Source organism: Myxocyprinus asiaticus, chromosome 32 (genome assembly GCF_019703515.2).
Source record: "Myxocyprinus asiaticus isolate MX2 ecotype Aquarium Trade chromosome 32, UBuf_Myxa_2, whole genome shotgun sequence".
NCBI lineage: Eukaryota > Metazoa > Chordata > Actinopteri > Cypriniformes > Catostomidae > Myxocyprinus > Myxocyprinus asiaticus.
In genome coordinates, this window is record NC_059375.1 from 9,222,300 (window position 1) to 9,241,098 (window position 18,799).

Below are 18,799 nucleotides of genomic sequence, written 5' to 3' on the forward strand. Positions count from 1 at the left end.
TCACCTCTAAATGGTTATACCATTTCAATATTATGCCCTTTGGCCTAAAAAATGCTCCAGCCACTTTCCAGAGGTTGATGGAAACTGTCCTTGGAGAGCTGCGTGGTCAATGTTGTCTAGTTTATCTTGATGACATTATTTTTTCTACTCTTCCACTGTATCTGAGCATTTCCTTGACCTTCAAAAGGAATTTTCAAGCTCCATCACGCTGGTCTTACCATCAGTCTTAAAAATGGCAAGTTCTATCTGAAGGAAATAAAGTTCCTTGGAGATACTGTATAGTGGGCACCAAAGGTCTTACAGCAGATCCTGAAAAGGTGAAAGCTATTGAGTCATATCCAGTTCCCAAAAACCTCAAGGAGGTACAAAGGTTCCTTGGATTGTCTGTATGGTACCATAGGTTTGTTCCAGGTTTCTCTGAAATAGCTGAGCTGCTAAACATTTTAAAGAGAAAAGGTTAACCGTTTATTTGGTCTCCTGAGTGCCAACAGGCATTTGACCAATAAAATACTTTTTTGACCTCTCCTCCTGTCTTAGGTAATTCAAATCCTGAACTCCCTTTCACCATCTATACAGATGCTAGTGCCACAGGTCTTGGTGCTGTACTGACACAGAAAACAGGTCCAGATACTGAACAAGTCCTTGCCTATGCAATCAGAACCCTTAACAGAGTAGAACTAAACTACTCTGCAACTGAAATATTTGACAGGATATTTTACAGTGTGGTACCTAAACTTTTTTTTTTTACTTGTACTGGATCAACCATCATTAAGAAACCGTTACCCTAGTTCAAATAGGAAAATAAACAATTGTAACTTAGAGGTTAACAAACCAATCTTGTTTAATGGTAATTTCAGTTGATCTCATATTCTTTATTTTTCAGACTCATTAGTTCAGATTGAACTAAGATTGAACTTTTAATCACATGACTTGAGTCTTGAAAAAAATACACCTTAAGATAATGTACAGAAAGTTGTTCCCTATTTGGGTTTAAATAATTGTTTGAGGGAAGAAGAACCATTAACAACAGTCAAGCAGTTGAATTTAGCTTGTGGTATTTTTCCGAATGCACAGCTTTTTGTGCCCATCATCAATTTTTCTGCTAAATTACCGTTGCGACAACAAATTTTATTTGAAAACTTAAAGATCCCATATTATGCTAAATTACAGGTTCATGACTTTATTTTGGGGGTCTACTAGAATAGATTTACATGCTTTAATGTTCAAAAACATTATTTTCTCATACTGTACATTTCTGCTAAACCTATTTTCATCCTCTGCTCAAACACTCTGATTTAGGTACTGTCTCTTTAAAGCACCCCTTTCCAAAAAGCCCAGTCTGCTCTGATTGGTCAGCCGGCCCAGTCTGTTGTGATTGTTCAGCTGCGTGTCAGAAATGTAATGCCCCTTACCATAACTGAGTTTCAGGCTTCCTTAACAGATGTAAACACTATTGTAACTATGGTAACTGTGGTGTCAGTTTTTGCCATTCCAGCTCTAGCCCGAGTCCGATAATGAAAGTTTGGAAGAAAAAGCTGTAAACCCGAACCACTTTCACAAGCACAACTTGAGCAGGAATTTTCACAGTGGTAAGTTTTACATTTGTACAAGTACACTTTGATTATTGTGAACCTCACAAAGCTTCAAGTAAAAGACACGTAGTGCATCTAAGTTAGTCATCTTTTGCTGGAATGGGTGTAGCCGAACATAGAACTCCGAGCTATGGACGGAGAACACAGGCTTACTCCCGGTTTGTGAGCAAGTTAGCCGTGGACTACCGTGGATAGCGGCCATTACATTACAGCTTGTAATTATATACTTATATAAGACTCTTGAGCTCAACCATTTTGTTACACAGTTTTAGGTAAATGCCGGCCCACAGCTGAATAGTAAACCCTTACCAAAACAATAACATTACATAGCAAATTAACAGAGCACTACCATGGATTGCAGACGTAAAATTACCATTTGTAAAACTAAATCCATCTCTACACTTGATCACTATTCATGACAGTAAGAACGACAAACAATCTGCATAATTCTACACAATTGTAGGTAAAAGTGGGCCCACAGCTGATTAGCAAAACTATTTCAACACAAAAACATTAGCTAGCAGGTTAGCAGAGGCCTACAGCTGTGCACTGGGTGTACACCATAGCTACAACACAAAACTCCACATTTGAACTCTCGGTACAAGATAATTCCACAAATAATCAAGCATACTTACAGGTTGTGATTCTGAAGTGCCAGATTGTCCCAACAACAGGCTTTACAATGCATTATAAATATGGGCTTCAAAGAAAGTGTAACCGAGGTTCCATGTCTGTCACTCACTCGACTTTGTGTCAATGTAGTGACACTAGGGGTTCGATCTTGAGAGCCCCAATCACCTTTGCTTAAAATAGAAAAGGCCAATGAGAATTGGCGAGTGGAATTTTCAGGCCACTCTCCGCCCTGGACATACGGGTATAAAAGGAGATTGCATGCACCACTCATTCAGATTTTTTCTTCAGAGCCGAATGCATGTATTGTGTTCATACATCACCTATGCTTATGCTGCTGGATTTACGGCGCATGTTATTGGTCACCCTCACACGGTCGAGTGTTGTGCTTTCCCTGGGCGCTTCGGCAGCTGAGTCTACTGGTGCTAAAAGAGTATATTCTAAAAGAGTATATTTTCTACTAAAAGAGCTCGCACAAATGATTGGCGTCTTTTTAAAGACAGCCTTTCGCTTTTGTGCTACTGGATGTGGCCGTTATCTCTCCCCTCCGGATAACCACGAAATCTGTCTCGAGTGCTTGGGGCGCCAGCACGCTGAAGCAGCTTTCATGGAGGGGTTATGTTTCCTTCTTCATGAAGCAAGGAGCCACCGTGGCTGCTTCCCAACCCGCTCCGTCCTGGGCTGAAACTCAGGCGGCCGGGTCGGCGAGCGCCGCGGGCGATCTGGATGTGGACATGGGAGCATTTCCACCAGCTCAGCCCCTGCGGACCTCCCATCCCCCAGCACGCTCGTTCTAACCGGAAGAGCTTTCAAGCGATGCAGGCGGTCCGCCTCAGGATAGATTTAATGTCTCGTTCACGGCTCATGACAAGGATGAGTTATCGGTCGCAGCATCGGAGGGTGGGCATCTGCTGTCGGAAGCGGATGAATCTTCTGAGCTCCCGCCCACGGGCTGTAGAGCTCAGGATGAGGCGAACGCTGAGATGGCAGCCATGCTTGCCCGAGCGGCTGCGAACATCGGGCTAAAGTGGAACCCTCCACCTTGCCCTGAGCGTTCACGGCTGGATGATTGGTTTCTGGGATCCCAGATCCTTTCTTCCCAGAAGTGCACGAAGAGCCAATGAAGTCGTGGAAGGCACCTTTTTCTGCCCGTACACGCTTTGCAGGCTCATCCATCCTAACTACCCTCGACAGCGGTGTGGATAAGGGATATGTCGAGCTTCCCCAGGTAGAACGCGCCATAGCGGTGCATTTATGCCCGCAGGGTGCAGCCACCTGGAGGGACTGACCAAGGCTCCCTTCCAAGGCCTGTAAGTTCTCTTCCTCATTGGTGACGAAGGCTTACGAGGCCACGGGTCAGACCACACCCGCACTGCATGCAATGGCCATCCTGCAGGTCCACCAGGCCAAGGCATTGAAAGATTTGCATGAGAGTAGAACCAACCCAGGGCATACGCATTCTCGATTATCTCAACGACTGGCTAATCCTAGCTCACTCGCGAGATCCATTGTGTGCGCACAGGGACCTTGTGCTTCTGCACCTCGACCGACTCGGGTTTCAGGTCAACTGGGGGAAGAGCAAGCTCTCCCCTGCGCAGATCATCTCTTTTCTCGGTATGGAGATCATCTCTTTTCTCATGGCATGTCTTATGACCGAGCGTGCTCAAGTCAGTGCTGACCTGCCTGAAAAGCTTCGGGCAGAAGGTAGCAGTGCCACTGAAACAATTTCAGAGGCTCCTGGGGCATATGACATCCTCGGCGGCGTTTCTCCCCCTTGGATTGATGCATATGAGACCACATCAGCACTGGCTACAGACTCGAGTCCCAAGGTGGGCATGGTGCCATGACACCCAGCGTGTGACTATCACGCCACAGTGCCATCAGACTTTCAGCCCTTGGTCGGACCTGGCATTTCTACGGGCGGGCCTTCCCTTAGAGCAGGTCTCAAGGTGCATCGTGGTCACGACAGATGCCTCGAACTCGGTCTGGGGTGCCATGTGCAACGGGAAAGCAGTATCTGGACAGAGCCCTGACTTCAATGGCACATCAACTGCTTAGAGTTTCTGGCAATATTGATGGCACTGAGGAGGCTTCGGCCGTTGATTCAGGGCAAGCACGTGTTGGTCCAGACCAACAACACAGCGACCGTGGCATCCATAAACCGTCAAGGTGGCGTACGCTCACATCGCATGGTGCAACTCGTCCACTGCCTCCTCCTTTGGAGTCAGCAGACACAGCAGGTAACGCTCCACGGGAAGTGGGGACTCCACCCCCACATAGTCCAGCTGATTTGGTAGAGATTCGGGGAGGCGCAGATAGACCTGTTCGCCCCCCTGAGAGTCCTCTCACTGCCCCTTTTGGTACTCCCTGCCCGAGGCTCCCCTCGGCATGGATGCCTTGGGGCACAGCTGGCCTCGAGGGCTACACAAGTATGTGTTTCCTCCAGTGAGCCTCATTGCACAGACTCTGTGCAAAGTCAGGGAGGAGGGGCAGCAAGTCCTGTTCATTGCACCGTACAGGCCCAACCAGGCTTGGTTCTCAGATATGATGCTCCTGGCAGTAGCCCCTCACTGGTGCATTCCCCTGAAGCAGGACCTTCTCACTCAGGGGCAGGGCACACTCCGTAACCCGCGGCCAGACCTCTGGAACCTCCATGTCTGGCTCCTGGAAGGGTCGCGGAAGACCTAACGGATCTTCTGCCAGCGGTGGCATCTCTTCGCAAACTGGTGTTCTTCCCGTGGGGAAGACCCACAGAGCTGCGCTGTCAGGCCTACAGGAAGGGCTGGAGAGACGGCTGTCTCCCTCTACCCTGAAGGTGTATGTGGCTGCCATAGCAGCATATCACAATACACTGGATGGGAGACCCTCACGACAGCACGACCTGATCACCAGGTTCCTCAAAAGCACGAGGAGGTTGAATCCTCATTGACCGCGCCTGATTCCCTCTTGGGATCTCTCTGTGGTCCTACCTGCCCTACAGAGAGCCCCCTTTGAGCCACTGGAGCAGGCCGAGCTCAGCACTTTGTCACTGAAGCCAGCCCTCCTGGTGGTGCTCACTTCCATCAAGAGGGTGGGGGACCTACAGGCGCTCTCTGTCACCAGTGAATGCCTGGAGTCCCAAAGTTCCCACCACTCCCTTTCAGGACCAGGTGGTGAACCTGCAAGTGCTCCCTTCAGAGGAGGAAGTCCCGGCCTTGTCGTTGCTATGTCCAGTTCGCGCCCTGCGCATCTATCTGGACCGCACCCAGAACTTCAGATGCTCGGAGCAGCTCTTTGTCTGCTTTGGAGGGCAGCAGAAGGGGAAAGCTGTCTCTAAACAGAGGCAGGCCCATTGGATTGTGGATGCCATTTCCTTGGCTAACCAGTCACAAGAACTGCCGTGCCCCTTGGGAGTCCGGGCGCACTCCACTAGAGGTGTTGCGTCCTCCTGGGCACTGGCAAGGGGGGCTTCTCTAGCAGACATATGCAGTGCTGCAGGTTGGGCTACACCCAATACCTTTGCAAGGTTTTACAACCTACGCATTGAACGGAGTGGAGAAAGAGCGAGAGGTAGTAGACAATTTTCTTACAAAAGAAAGGTCAGTCATACGTGTCAACATAGCTACTCAAATAAATATTTGTTAGATATTCATGTAAACAGGGTCTAAATTTAACACTCGCCACATGCCAAATGCGATAACAAATTAACTTTGGTGCTTTAAACTAAATCAGAGAAGGTTAATGGTGATGGACACTCTCCTCTCGACGTGAACTGAACATTCTTTATACTCATGTCAAACCATTTTTATTGACTTCTTGAACTGTTTGATTCACAAAAGAGCCTACGATGGCAGCAAAAACATGCGATGACAGTATTATTGTATCAGTTTCTTTGAGATGCTATTGTGCTTGCTAAATCAAAATTTTACGATGTGAATGAAGCGTTGTTCAGCTTGCAGTAAGTTTGCATGCATTCAGCTTGCAGTCTCGCACATGCGCATCAACCAAATAAAAGGGAGAGCAATCATTTTGATCAAATTAAAATTGCATTTGTAAAACAAGTAACAACAGAAACTATGATTGGATTTCTAAAAAATAAAGAGTAATTCCTTGAATCCAGTCATAGCAGGAAAATGTAATCTGGTTCTGATTATTGTTAAGTGTCACACCCAACACTGCACAGTAGCAGTTCTATATGTGCTTTGCAGTGACACTGAATGGATGTAAAAAATAAATAAATACACAAAATCCAAAGGCAGTGAAAGTAACAGAAACTCTTACCCAGTATAATATTTTATATAAAATTTTTTACCTCACTGTTCCATTACTAGTGTTTTTGGTGAGAGAAATATCCTTTATTAACACAAAGTGAATTAAGCTCACATAATATTAAGCATACAATATAAAGATGATGCAATAGTGGCAATCTAGTAGCATCTAACCTATTTTAATTATTACAATTATGCAGCCCGCAATACATTATTTTATTATTATTGTTATTTTGTATCTGGCCCCCAATAAAATAGTTTGATCTCCCCTATTTTAAGGAATTCAAAAAGACTCATGAATCAGGAGCTGCCAGTTTAAATTAGTCTGACAAATCATTCACTGAAAGAATTACTGAATCCGTCATTTGACTCACTTGAGTCATGGCATCATTAACATATGCTAGCATTCAGTGACAATGCAAGTGGAATCAGTTAGTTGATGCTAGCGAAAATGGAAAAGTTTTTAAAAGTAAAAGCATCACAGACCTCTGTCAACTGTTCAGACCAAGATCAAACAAAAAAACTAAAAAGGAGCCACGTAGAAAATATGACCAGTCTTACAATGACATTGATTTGATTGCCTGCATAGGTCCAGATGGTTAGGAAGCCCCTCAGATCCTTTTATGCTTAGAAACGTTTGGCAGTGCTAGCATTAAACCCTCAAAACTCAAATGGCACCTCACAACCAAATATTCTGCTTATACAAACAAAGGGCGAGCATATTTTCTTCTAAAAAAATACGTGTATCTTCATCAGCAAAAATCGATGAGGGTACAACCAGTGAACCCAAGATTATACCCATCTAGGTGGGTCCTGGCATAAAAAAAGGTTTTGAAACCCCAGGCATGGACTATATAAATGGTGTGTTGGCCAGTATTTGACACCATTACCCAGATAGCAAGCAACCACTGAAACAATGTTAAGTCAACGTTGATGCGTCAATGTTAGTGGCATTGAATTAACGTTACACTGCAATGTTGATTTTACATCACTATTTTGAATCATCGTTGAAATTCATCAAAAAATCTATGTTTCTGTTGTTGAATAAATGTTACACACTGATGCTGGTTCAACATCACTTTTGCATCACTTTTGCACCCTCAGTTGGTGTTGAAACAATGTTGAAATTTCAATAAAAAAGAATGATGTCATTGAATCAATGTTACACTGCGATGTTGATTCTATGTCACAATTGTTGAATCAACATTGAAATTTCAACAAAAAAATCAATGGTTATGTTGTTGAATCAGTGTTACATTCTGATGTTGATCTTACATCACTTTTGCATCCTGTGTTAATGTTGAAACGGCATGGACATTTCAACCAAAAATCAGTATTTACATCAATGAATCAATGTTGCAATCTGATGTTGGTTCAACATCACATGTTGAAACGACATCGAAGTTTCAACAAAGATTCAAGACATTTGGTGAAAAACAATTCTATAAATAAAAACAACTTTCACATAGTCTGTAGAGTTTATTTATCTTCATCACAAAAGTAATAAACAGTAAAAAAAAAAAAAAGAAAAAAGAAAAACAAAGTTGTTGCTGGAGGCACCAGAGGAACTGCTCCCACACTCAATTTGCTGAATCAAGGCATCTAAAACAGTGATAAACAGTGATAAAAATCAATGGAACACAATAATTATCTTAATTGTTCACAAGTGGAAATTTGGTTTGTGCAGAGGGAACTGCAACCTCCAATTCTTGCTCAGGGAATAGTGGAGGGGTGTATCCCAACTGGCACTCAAAAGGGGACATTCCTGTAGCAGAGGAGCGAAGGGTATTGTGAGCGTATTCTGCCCACATGATGAAGGAAGACCAAGAGGATGGGTTGTTAGCTGCCATACACCTCAGTGTAGTCTCAAGGTCTTGGTTAAGCCTCTCCATTTGCCCATTGGACTCTGGGTGGAACCCAGAAGATAGACTCACTGTAGCCCCCAGAGATTGACAAAATGCCCACCAGAATCGGGAGGAAAATTGGGGTCCTCGATCAGAGACGATGTCTTGTGGGATGCCAAAGACTCGGAAGATGTGGTTTATAAACAATTCAGCAGTTTCTTTAGCGGTGGGTAGATTGGGCAGAGGAATAAATCGGGCGGCCTTGGAGAATCTATCAACTATGACCATGATAGTGGTGTTGCCTTGTGATAGCGGAAGTCCAGTGATAAAATCCATGGAAAGATGAGACCGAGGTCTATGAGGTATGGAGAGAGGATGCAATAGCCCCTGAGGAGAACGGTGAGGGACCTTACTTTGATTGCACGTGGGACATGCGTTTACAAATGTTGTCACATCCTCCTTGATAGTTGGCCACCAAAATCGTCTTTGGAGGAACTCAAGAGTGCGAGAGGTACCAGGATGACAAGTGAGATGACAGGAGTGTCCCCACTGGAGGATCTGGGAGCGGACAGCTTTAGGGACAAACAGGCAGTGGGTTGGCCCCCCTCCTGGGTCAGGTTCTCGGGCTTGGGCTTGTTTTACAGTATTTTCCAGATCCCACCTGATAGGAGCTATTATCTTGGAACTGGGGATAATCGATGCAATAGAATCTTCCTGAGGAGTGTTTACATACACTCGGGACAAAGCATCAGGTTTTAGGTTCTTAGAGCCGGGGCGGTAGGATAAGATGAACTCGAATCGGTTGAAGAATAAGGACCAACGTGCCTGGCGGGGGTTGAGTCGCTTTGCCTGCTGAATGTATTCCAGATTTTTGTGGTCCATGAATACTTGGAATGGGTGTTTGGCCCCCTCAAGCCAATGCCTCCACTCTTCAAGTGCTAGCTTAACTGCCAGTAACTCTCGATCCCCTACATGATAGTTCATCTCAGTCGGTGTAAGGCAGTGGGAAAGGAATGCACATGGATGCAACTTGTTGTCCTCCCCCCTTTGGGACAGCACAGCTCCAACCCCTACATCTGAAGCATCGACCTCCACGATGAAGGGTTTATCTGGGTTAGGGAGAATGAGAATAGGTGCAGAGGTAAAATGGCTTTTGAGTTTGCTGAAGGCCAACTCTGCTTCATGTCCCCAATTAAAGCTGGTTGTGTTCCCCTTGGTGAGGGCAGATAAAGGAGCCACCACAGTACTGAAGTTCCTGATGAACTTGCGATAAAAATTGGCGAAGCCAAGGAAATGCTGTACTTCCTTTACCGACGAGAAGGAGGGCCAATCCACAACTGCTTGAACCTTTTGAGGGTCCATTTGTATCTGGCCAGGCTTGATAATGAATCCCAGGAACTGAACTTTGGTCACATGGAACTCACATTTCTCAGGTTTAACATAAAGGTGGTTATCAAGAAGACGTCTGAGAACCTTACTGACGTGTTTTACATGCTCTTGGAGGGAACTCGAGAAGATAAGGATATCGTCTAAGTAGACAAACACAAATTGGTTGAGCATGTCTCTGAGAACATCATTGATGAGAGCTTGAAATACTGCAGGAGCATTAGTGAGACCGAAGGGCATAACTAAATATTCATAGTGCCCAGTGGGCGTGTTGAAGGCGGTCTTCCATTCATCTCCTTGTCTGATGTGCACGAGATGGTAGGCATTGCGCAAGTCAAGCTTAGTGAAGATGGAGGCTCCTCGCAGAATTTCGAAAGCAGTGGTCATTAACGGTAAGGGATAGCGGTTTCGAATAGTGATCTTATTAAGGCCCCTGTAATCAATACATGGCTGGAGCCCGCCATCCTTCTTCCCAACAAAAAAAAATCCAGCTCCAGCAGGGGAAGTGGATGGTTGGATGATACCTGCCGCAAGGGATTCGTTAATGTATTTGTCCATAGCAGTTCGTTCGGGGAGAGACAGAGAGAATATACGACCTCTGGGGGGACAGGTTCCTGGGAGCAGCTCAATGGCGCAATCATAGGGGCGATGAGGAGGTAAGGAGGTGGCCTTCCTTTTGCTGAACACTGCTTTGAGGTGGTAGTACTGAGCAGGGACTTGAGACAGATCTAGGGCTTCTTGGGACTCGGGAACAAGATCAGGGGAGTTCTGGGCCAAGCATGTAGTCTGACAGGTGGGACCCCAACTGAGAACAGTGCCAGTGGACCAGTCAAAGTGTGGGTTATGCTGGAGGAGCCAGGGGTGACCGAGGATAATAGGGAAATCTGGAGTCTGTATAAGGTGAAAGCACATTCTCTCCTGGTGCTGGTAAATGACGAGACAAAGGAGAGAAGTAAGGTGGGTTATTCTATCAGAGCCGGGATTCGAACTTGTGTCTCTGGCGCAAGAGTCTAAATTTCTACCACTGAAGGGAGTTGAACCCAATAGTCAGATGCGTCCTTAAAAAGAACTCAGAAGAGTTTATTAACAAAAATAGCAAAAAGGGTACAAAAAGCAATTTCTTACTAACAACCTCAAAACAGAAAAATCTTTCATCCAAAAAGGATCCAAAATGAGAGGAAAAATAATCTCCAAAGAACTCAGGAAAAAGACACCAAAAATCAGCAAAAATAAACACAGGGAAAAAACAATCCAAAAGGCTTTCAAAGTTTAGTACTTAGAACTAGAGCAGACTTACGGCAGCAACTGGCTAGGAACATCAATAACCAAGCAAAGAAACAAAAGGAAGTGATCAACTTAAATACACAGCCCAGAACGAGGCAAATGTGAAAACAATAACACATGATAAAATGGCGGGAAACTGAAATGAAACACAATGAGGGCCTCTAGTGGCCAAAATATAACATTAAAGCAAAAAACTCTGACAGATTGGTAATCAGGGATTTTCATGTTTTGTTACTTACACATGTAATACCCATGAAAGTATGTCACAGTTAGTATGTAAATGCTTGCTTGTTTACATAGAGAATGTTGATGACAACGAATGTCATGTCTCTTGCAACATTTTCAAGATATAAAAGTTCATAAACATTTGCTATTTTGAGCGGGAATCTACCACACAAAGGATCATAAATCAACTGTGAAGAGGCAGACCAGTGGACCATGTGACTCTGAAAAGCCACTTCTGATTGGCTCAGGACACCTTAAGGGTGCGGCCAATTTCAGTTCAAAAGTTCCTAAACAGGAAGAACACGCTCTCTTACTTTCTTTGCTGCTTCTTCTCTACTCATCTCTTGCTTTTCACTGCAGCTCTTCAGCTCCAGATCCTCTGTGCCATGTAGAGTTCAGGAAAACTCAGGACCTGGAGTCCCGAGGAAGCCTCTCACTCTCTGCTCTACGGTTCAGACACCCAACGGGAGTCGCGAGTCCTCCTTGCAGAAGGCCTCGCTTCATCCAGACAACAAACTATCAGCAATCATAACAGAGTCCAAGACATCGACGAAATGAACTTTCTTCAAATGCCAAAGAACCAAGCAACACATGGAAACGCAACGACATGCAAGTACATCTCCAGACTTTTGCTCAAAGTGCTGGTGTATTAGAATCAGAATCAGAATCAGCTTTATTGCCAAGTATGCCTACACATACAAGGAATTTGTCTTGGTGACAGGAGCTTCCAGTGTAGCAAGCAGCAAGACATAGATAATAATAAAAAATAAAACTAATTATACACATACGTACAGACACATACATACATACATACATACACGCATACACATGGGTAGTGCAAATCTAAAACAATCTGTTATGTACAGTGCAAATGTTTTCTTTCTTTTTTTTCTCAGAGGAATGAAAGAGGTTGGATGTGTTGGATAAATATAAGAAAGACTAAACTGTGTATTGCACAAAGTTATTGCTCAATGGGGCAATTTAACTGTTCATGAGATGGATAGCTTGAGGGAAAAAAACTGTTACTGTGCCTGACGGTTCTGGTTCTCAGAGCTCTGAAGTGTCGGCCAGAAGGCAACAGTTCAAAAAGTTAGTGGGCAGGGTGAGTGGGGTCCATAGTGATTTTTCCAGCCTTTTTCCTCACTCTGGAAGTGTATAGTTCTTGAAGGGGGGGCAGGGGGCAACCAATAATCCTCTCAGCAGTCCGAACTGTCCTTTGTAGTCTTCTGATGTCTGATTTCATAGCTAAACCAAACCAGACAGTTGCTGAAGTGCAGAGGACAAACTCAATGACTGCTGAGTAAAACTGTATCAGCAGCGCCTGTGGCAGGTTGAATTTCCTCAGCCGGCGAAGGAAGTACAACCTCTGCTGGGCCTTTTTCACAATGGAGTCAATGTGGGTCTCCCACTTCAGGTCCTGTGAGATGGTAGTGCCCAGGAACCTGAATGACTCCACTGCTGCCACAGTGCTGTTTAGAATAGGGGTCAGTGTTGGGGTGTTTCTCCTAAAGTCCACAATGATCTCCACCGTTTTGAGCATGTTCAGCTCAAGGTTTTTTTGTCTGCACCAGACAGCCAGCTGTTCAACCTCCCTTCTGTATGCAGACTCATCGTCATCTTGGATGAGGCCGATGACAGTGGTGTCATCTACAAACTTCAGGAACTTGACAGAGGTGTCCTTGGCGATGCAGTCATTGGTGTAGAGGGAGAAGAGTAGTGGGGAGAGCACACAACCCTGGGGGGAACCAGTGCTGATTGTACAGGTGCTAGAAGTGAGTTTCCCCTGTCTCACAAGCTGCTGCCTGTCCATTAGAAAGCTGGTAATCCACTGACAGATAGACATGGGAACAGAGAGTTGGTGTAATTTATTCTGGAGTATAGCTGGGATGATGGTGTTGAAAGCTGAACTGAAGTCCACAAAAAGGATCCTTGCATATGCCCCTGGTCTGTCCAGATGTTGCAGGATATGATGCAATCCTATGTTGACAGCATCATCCACAGACCTGTTTGCTTGATAAGCAAATTGAAGGGGATCTAGAAAGGGTCCAGTAATGTTCTTCAGGTGGGCCAACACCAGTCTCTGAAATGATTTCATGACCACAGACGTCAGGGCAACTAGTCTGTAGTCATTAAGTCCTGTGATTTTTGGTTTCTTTGGGACAGGAATAATGATTGAGGGTTTGAAGCAGCATGGGACTTCACACTGCTCCAATGATCTATTGAAGATCTGAAGATGGGGGCCAGCTGGCTAGCACAGGATCGAAGACATGCTGGTGATACGCCATCTGGGCCTGAAGCCTTCCTCGTCTTTTGTTTCCGAAAGACGCGGCTCACATCATCTTCACAGATCTTAAGTGCAGGTTGAGTAGCAGGAGGGGGGAGGAGGGGGTTGCAGGAGGTGTTAGTGTTTGTGCGAAATGAAGGTCAGTGTGGGTGTGGGGTGTGAGATTGGGCCTTTCAAAATCTGCAGTAGAACACATTCAGGTCATCAGCCAGTTGTTGGTTCGCTACAGGGTTGGGGGTAGGAGTCCTGTAATTTGTGAGTTGTTTCATGCCACTCCACACTGATGCAGGTTCGTTAGCTGAAAACTTGTTTTTCAGCTTCTCAGAGTATCTTCTTTTAGCCATTCTGATTTCCCTGTTCAGTGTGTTCCTGGCCTGATTGTACAAGACTTTATCCCCACCCCTGTAAGCATCCTCTTTGGCCTGACGAAGTTGCCTGAGCTCTGCTGTAAACCATGGTTTGTCATTGTTGAACTTTAAATAAGTCCTAGTAGGAATGCACATATCCTCACAGAAACTGATATATGATGTAACAGTATCTGTGAGCTCGTCCAGGTCTGTGGCTGCAGCCTCAAAAACACTCCAATCTGTGCAATCGAAGCAGGCTTGTAGTTCTCGCTCTGCTTCATTGGTCCATCTCTTTAGAGTCCTTACTGCTGGCTTGGTTGATTTAAATTTCTGCCTGTAGGTTTTATTTTATTTCACTTTTGTGTGTTGGGCACTGAGCTGATTCTGTTCTGTGTGGAGGGCCCCCACTCTAGACATAATCGACTCAATCTCCTGACCATACAGAATAAGATTTCCCCATTGTGGAATTTTTAAATTGATAAAATCCCTCCAATAAAATTCTGTTACACAATCACGATCAACAAGCACCAAGCCTCAATCAGGACCCCTGTTATTGCTATTAAGCATAACATTAGAATATTTATTGGTGGATTTTGTTCATTTAGTCTTTGTTTATTTTCCACTTAATTTTTAATTCTCTGTCTCCCTCTAACTTTTCTCTTCCCACTGTTTACAATCTAGAGACAAAGCCTGTCAAACCACAGATAATTCTGGTTAAAATATTTGTCATCAATAAAAGTCATCTTGGATTAACCAAATTTTGTGTGTTCTCCCTAGTTTTAACCTCACGCAACTACTTTCTTTGTGTTTATCAACACAATCCAAATTCCGGCATACAAACACAGCCACATCCGGAAATAAACTGCAGAGAGAAGCACCAGGTAACCATCACCACCCCCCGAGCGTGCCTTTGAGGCATCTGTGGTAAGCAGTTCAACTGTACCACATAAACAGGTGTATGGTGTCAATCCTGTCAGACTGAAAAAGAATGAAACATTTAATTACACTTCACTAGTTGCTGAAAACAACACTTAGCTGTTACTACCCTTCACTTGTGTCCCCACACATTGAAGCCAACACCTAGCTGTAACACTACACCTAGGCCCTTAACCCCGTGCATATCTGTGTCAGCTCTCTCTCCCTAGTCTTCCATTACGGTGTGCCAACATGTGGCTGAAGACTGACCCTATGGCCCACTGGAAAGACTTGAAGGCAATACTGAGTGACATGCTGGAAAAATTCTCCAACTACTTGGCCCAAAACCTCAAAGACCAGATGAATCAGAGTGACAAGAATGCCACCCATCTGACGCAGGAAGTAAATGACCTAAAGCTGCAGTCCACAAAGACCCAAAAGGTGCTAATGCATGCCATGCATAGACCAGCAAGAAGCTGAAGCCCAAGAATGACGCAAGGTCTCCAAACAACTTGAACAAGTGTCAATGTGAGAAATCAAATGGCCCCAGGAAGACCTGACAGCTGCCAAGCACAGAGAGCAGCAGGCTAAAGCCACCCAAGAGGACCTGGAAAAGAAACTCCAGCACACCGAAGCGCAACTGGGAAAGGCCATATTTGATTTGAAAAAGATGAACTCTCGACACAAGGCCTTGGAAGGCCATCTGGAACTAAAATTGAAACCCTGACCCAGCAACTTGACCTCACCAAAGATGAGCTTGACATGGTCAGAGATGAACTGAAACACTCTTATGAGTTAAGGCTACAGTTTAAGATGGATGGGCATCCCACAGCAGCACCCCTGGTCGACAAAGCAGCATCCTACAACCAAAAGCTTCCACATGATGAGAGACACGATGGCCCGCAGCACAAAACCTCAGTGGCCCTCTTCAAAGAACCCCTCTCCAACAGCAATGAAAGGGTAAACATCCCAACAAATCCTGAAGCAGCATGTGGAATGGATTTTAAAGACCTAGACAAGGTGGCAAGGAACATTGACAAGTTCACCCCAAATCCTGCTGAGGGTCACAAGATCCATGCTTACCTGCGTGACATAGACTTCCACCTGAAAATGAGGCCTCAGATGACTAACAGAGACACTTAATACCTACTATGGATAACATCCAGCCATGAGGTACAAAGTTTTCTTGACAGACAGTCAAACCACACAAAGTCTGACTACCAACATCTGAGAGAGGCCCTAATTAAAGAATTTTCAGACCCAGAGTCTGGGCAAGAACTGTTTACTGCCCTGAACACCAAACAGGGATGGAAAGAAACCATTCAAGCCTACTACCGTAGACTACGGCAAGACTACTTCCAGTCTCGGAACGAACCTGAGATGGAAGTAGAATTCAACTTCAAAACCATTTTCATCCGAAACCTGCATCCCACGGTGAGATACCATCTAGGAGTCACAGCCTGTCCTCACATGATGACAACTCAATAACTGCGTGACTTAGCACACAAGGCTTATGTTAAACAAAGAATGGCCTCAAGAAAGGCCCACAAGGCATCGTCAGTCTCAAGACTTAACTCTCAAAACCAAAGGCTGGCATCAGAAGATATGTGGCATCACAGCAAAGCCAGGTTCTTCAACATAGAGCAAAGTAAACTACATGGTGTTCAAGAGCGTGACCCCCACATTAGTGCCAGACCCATATGCACATCCAACCACTGGGAGAAACCGTGGAACAGACCACGTCCCTCAAGCAGTCCAAAAAAAAGGACGACATGGGAACCCAGATGGACGTTTGAAGGCAACCGATGATGAAAAAAATTGCAACACTGTGCAGACAGACACAGAACTGAGCCTGCACACAGACACAGAACTAAGCCTGCTCACGAACCAGATGAGCCACCTGCAGAAAACTCACCAGAACTGCTGAAGCTACTCACAGCATACTTCAAGCAGAATCTACCCAAGGCCGACCATAAAGACATTCCATACTTCTGTCACGACCAGTGACAGGAATACAGGTGTCAGGCACAGCAGTGACTGACACGGCACCGGCTTACGGACCGAAAACTCAGCCATTAGCCTCAACCACATCCTAATTCAACATGACAGAAACTCAGTCATACAGCAGCTCATGATGAGATATATACAGACATCAAGAACTGTGTGAAAGACTTCTATGAACTGTGGCTTCATCAGCACCCACAGTCACCTAGAGGATCCAGATTAGCCAAGACACAAAGTGCCAATTTTCAAATGGGTCCACCGAAACCAAGTCGACAGAAACGATCTCCAAGACCAGAAAAAGAGGGAGCTTAAAACAGTCTTGACACGGGTTGAAACAGTCTGACACACAGTTTACAACAGTCTCACATACAGCTAAAAAAGTCCGACATAGTTCGAACTGTTCTTACAACACACCTTTAACACACACAAACACTTTAGGGAAATATCAAGCTGTTTTCCTCATAGATAACGCACCCAACATTACTTTAAGGTATTCAAACCCTAGCTACCCTACACTAAGTCCATACAAGGTCACACTAACCACTCAACACTGGTTATATAACTTCCCCACATATTATGATAGGAAACACTTAATAGGCAAAATGCTAAAGCTAATCCAGTTAGCTAGCAAGAATGTCAAGGGCATGATATCAGGATTGACTTCTCATGCTTTGTTCACGAGCCACTATGAATTCATAGAGCACTCAGAAAGCCTCATGTGAATAAGACATTTATCCGTGATATGCCATGATATTGTGGACAAAGAAACCGTCCCAACTAAATTGAAGGAGCTTACCACGTTAAGCTACACAACTGAACCAAAAGAACGCAATCCTTCATGTTTATGACTTCATGTGTACTTCCCGAGTGAATAGTGTCAAACTAAATTCAATCCTTCTGGTTTTAAATGGGTACTCCTACACCCTTGGTTCTGAATCGTGACAGAAACAAGGCGGAAGGAATTCACCTAACGGAAATGAACGATTTCTCGTATTCACGACGATTCACCTCAGTCAAAACCAAATTACCCTTTCTGGTTTCTGAACCACTAAAGATAATTAAAGATGACTCTAAAACGAACAATCGTAGAAGAGTCCAAATAATGCCAAAATATCCCAAGAATACTTTGAACGCTAGAACACTTACTGAATAATTCATTATTCTGCTCCAGCGCTTTAGCTTTTATGGAGGTGTTGTCTTGTTGTTTGTTTGTGTTTGTCTTCTGCTTGTTTTCCAGCAATTGCAGATGTTTGCTTCCACTTCAAACTTCCGCAATCGAAGTTGCCACCAAGCCATTAGAGAGTCATAAAAACGAATCCATGGTGCCTAAATTGCTGAAGGAGACCATCTCCACCATTCCTGCTTAATCTCAAACTAGAGTTTGTAATGACAGAGCTAACCCATATGGACAACCCTTCTTTGTTCCACAAACTTAAACCCTCTGTAAGACCAAATGGCTAAGTAAGACCTTGTGACCTTAAATGCATAAATCTGCGGCCATATCAGGAAACGGAAACTCGTTAAGGAATCCATGAACATTGTACCTTCACTGAGTTAACCCTCTTAAATGTACAGAATGCATTTAAACCTACAATGTACACCATACCTAGCCTTGCTAGATAATTCTGAAAATTACTTTGACCTGTGATTAATTTCATAACTGACAAATTAATGATTATAGCCTGATGTACCTTTTAAAATATGTGTAGTGATTTGTAATCACTTCTAACTAACAAATCAATAAGTATAATCATTAATCTTGTATTATTCATCTCATTCTACTAAGAATGATAACTAAACTGATAATATACCCTGACAATCAGGTTTCTCATAACGTGTAATGTTTTATCCATGTTGTAAAACCAATGAATTAACCAGTATGATTGGTAATCAGGGATTTTCATGTTTTGTTACTTACACGTGTAATACCCATGAAAGTATGTCACAGTATGTAAATGTTTGCTTGTTTACGTAGAGAATGTTGATGACAACGAATGTCATGTCTCTTGCACCGTTTTCAAGGTATAAAAGTTCATAATTA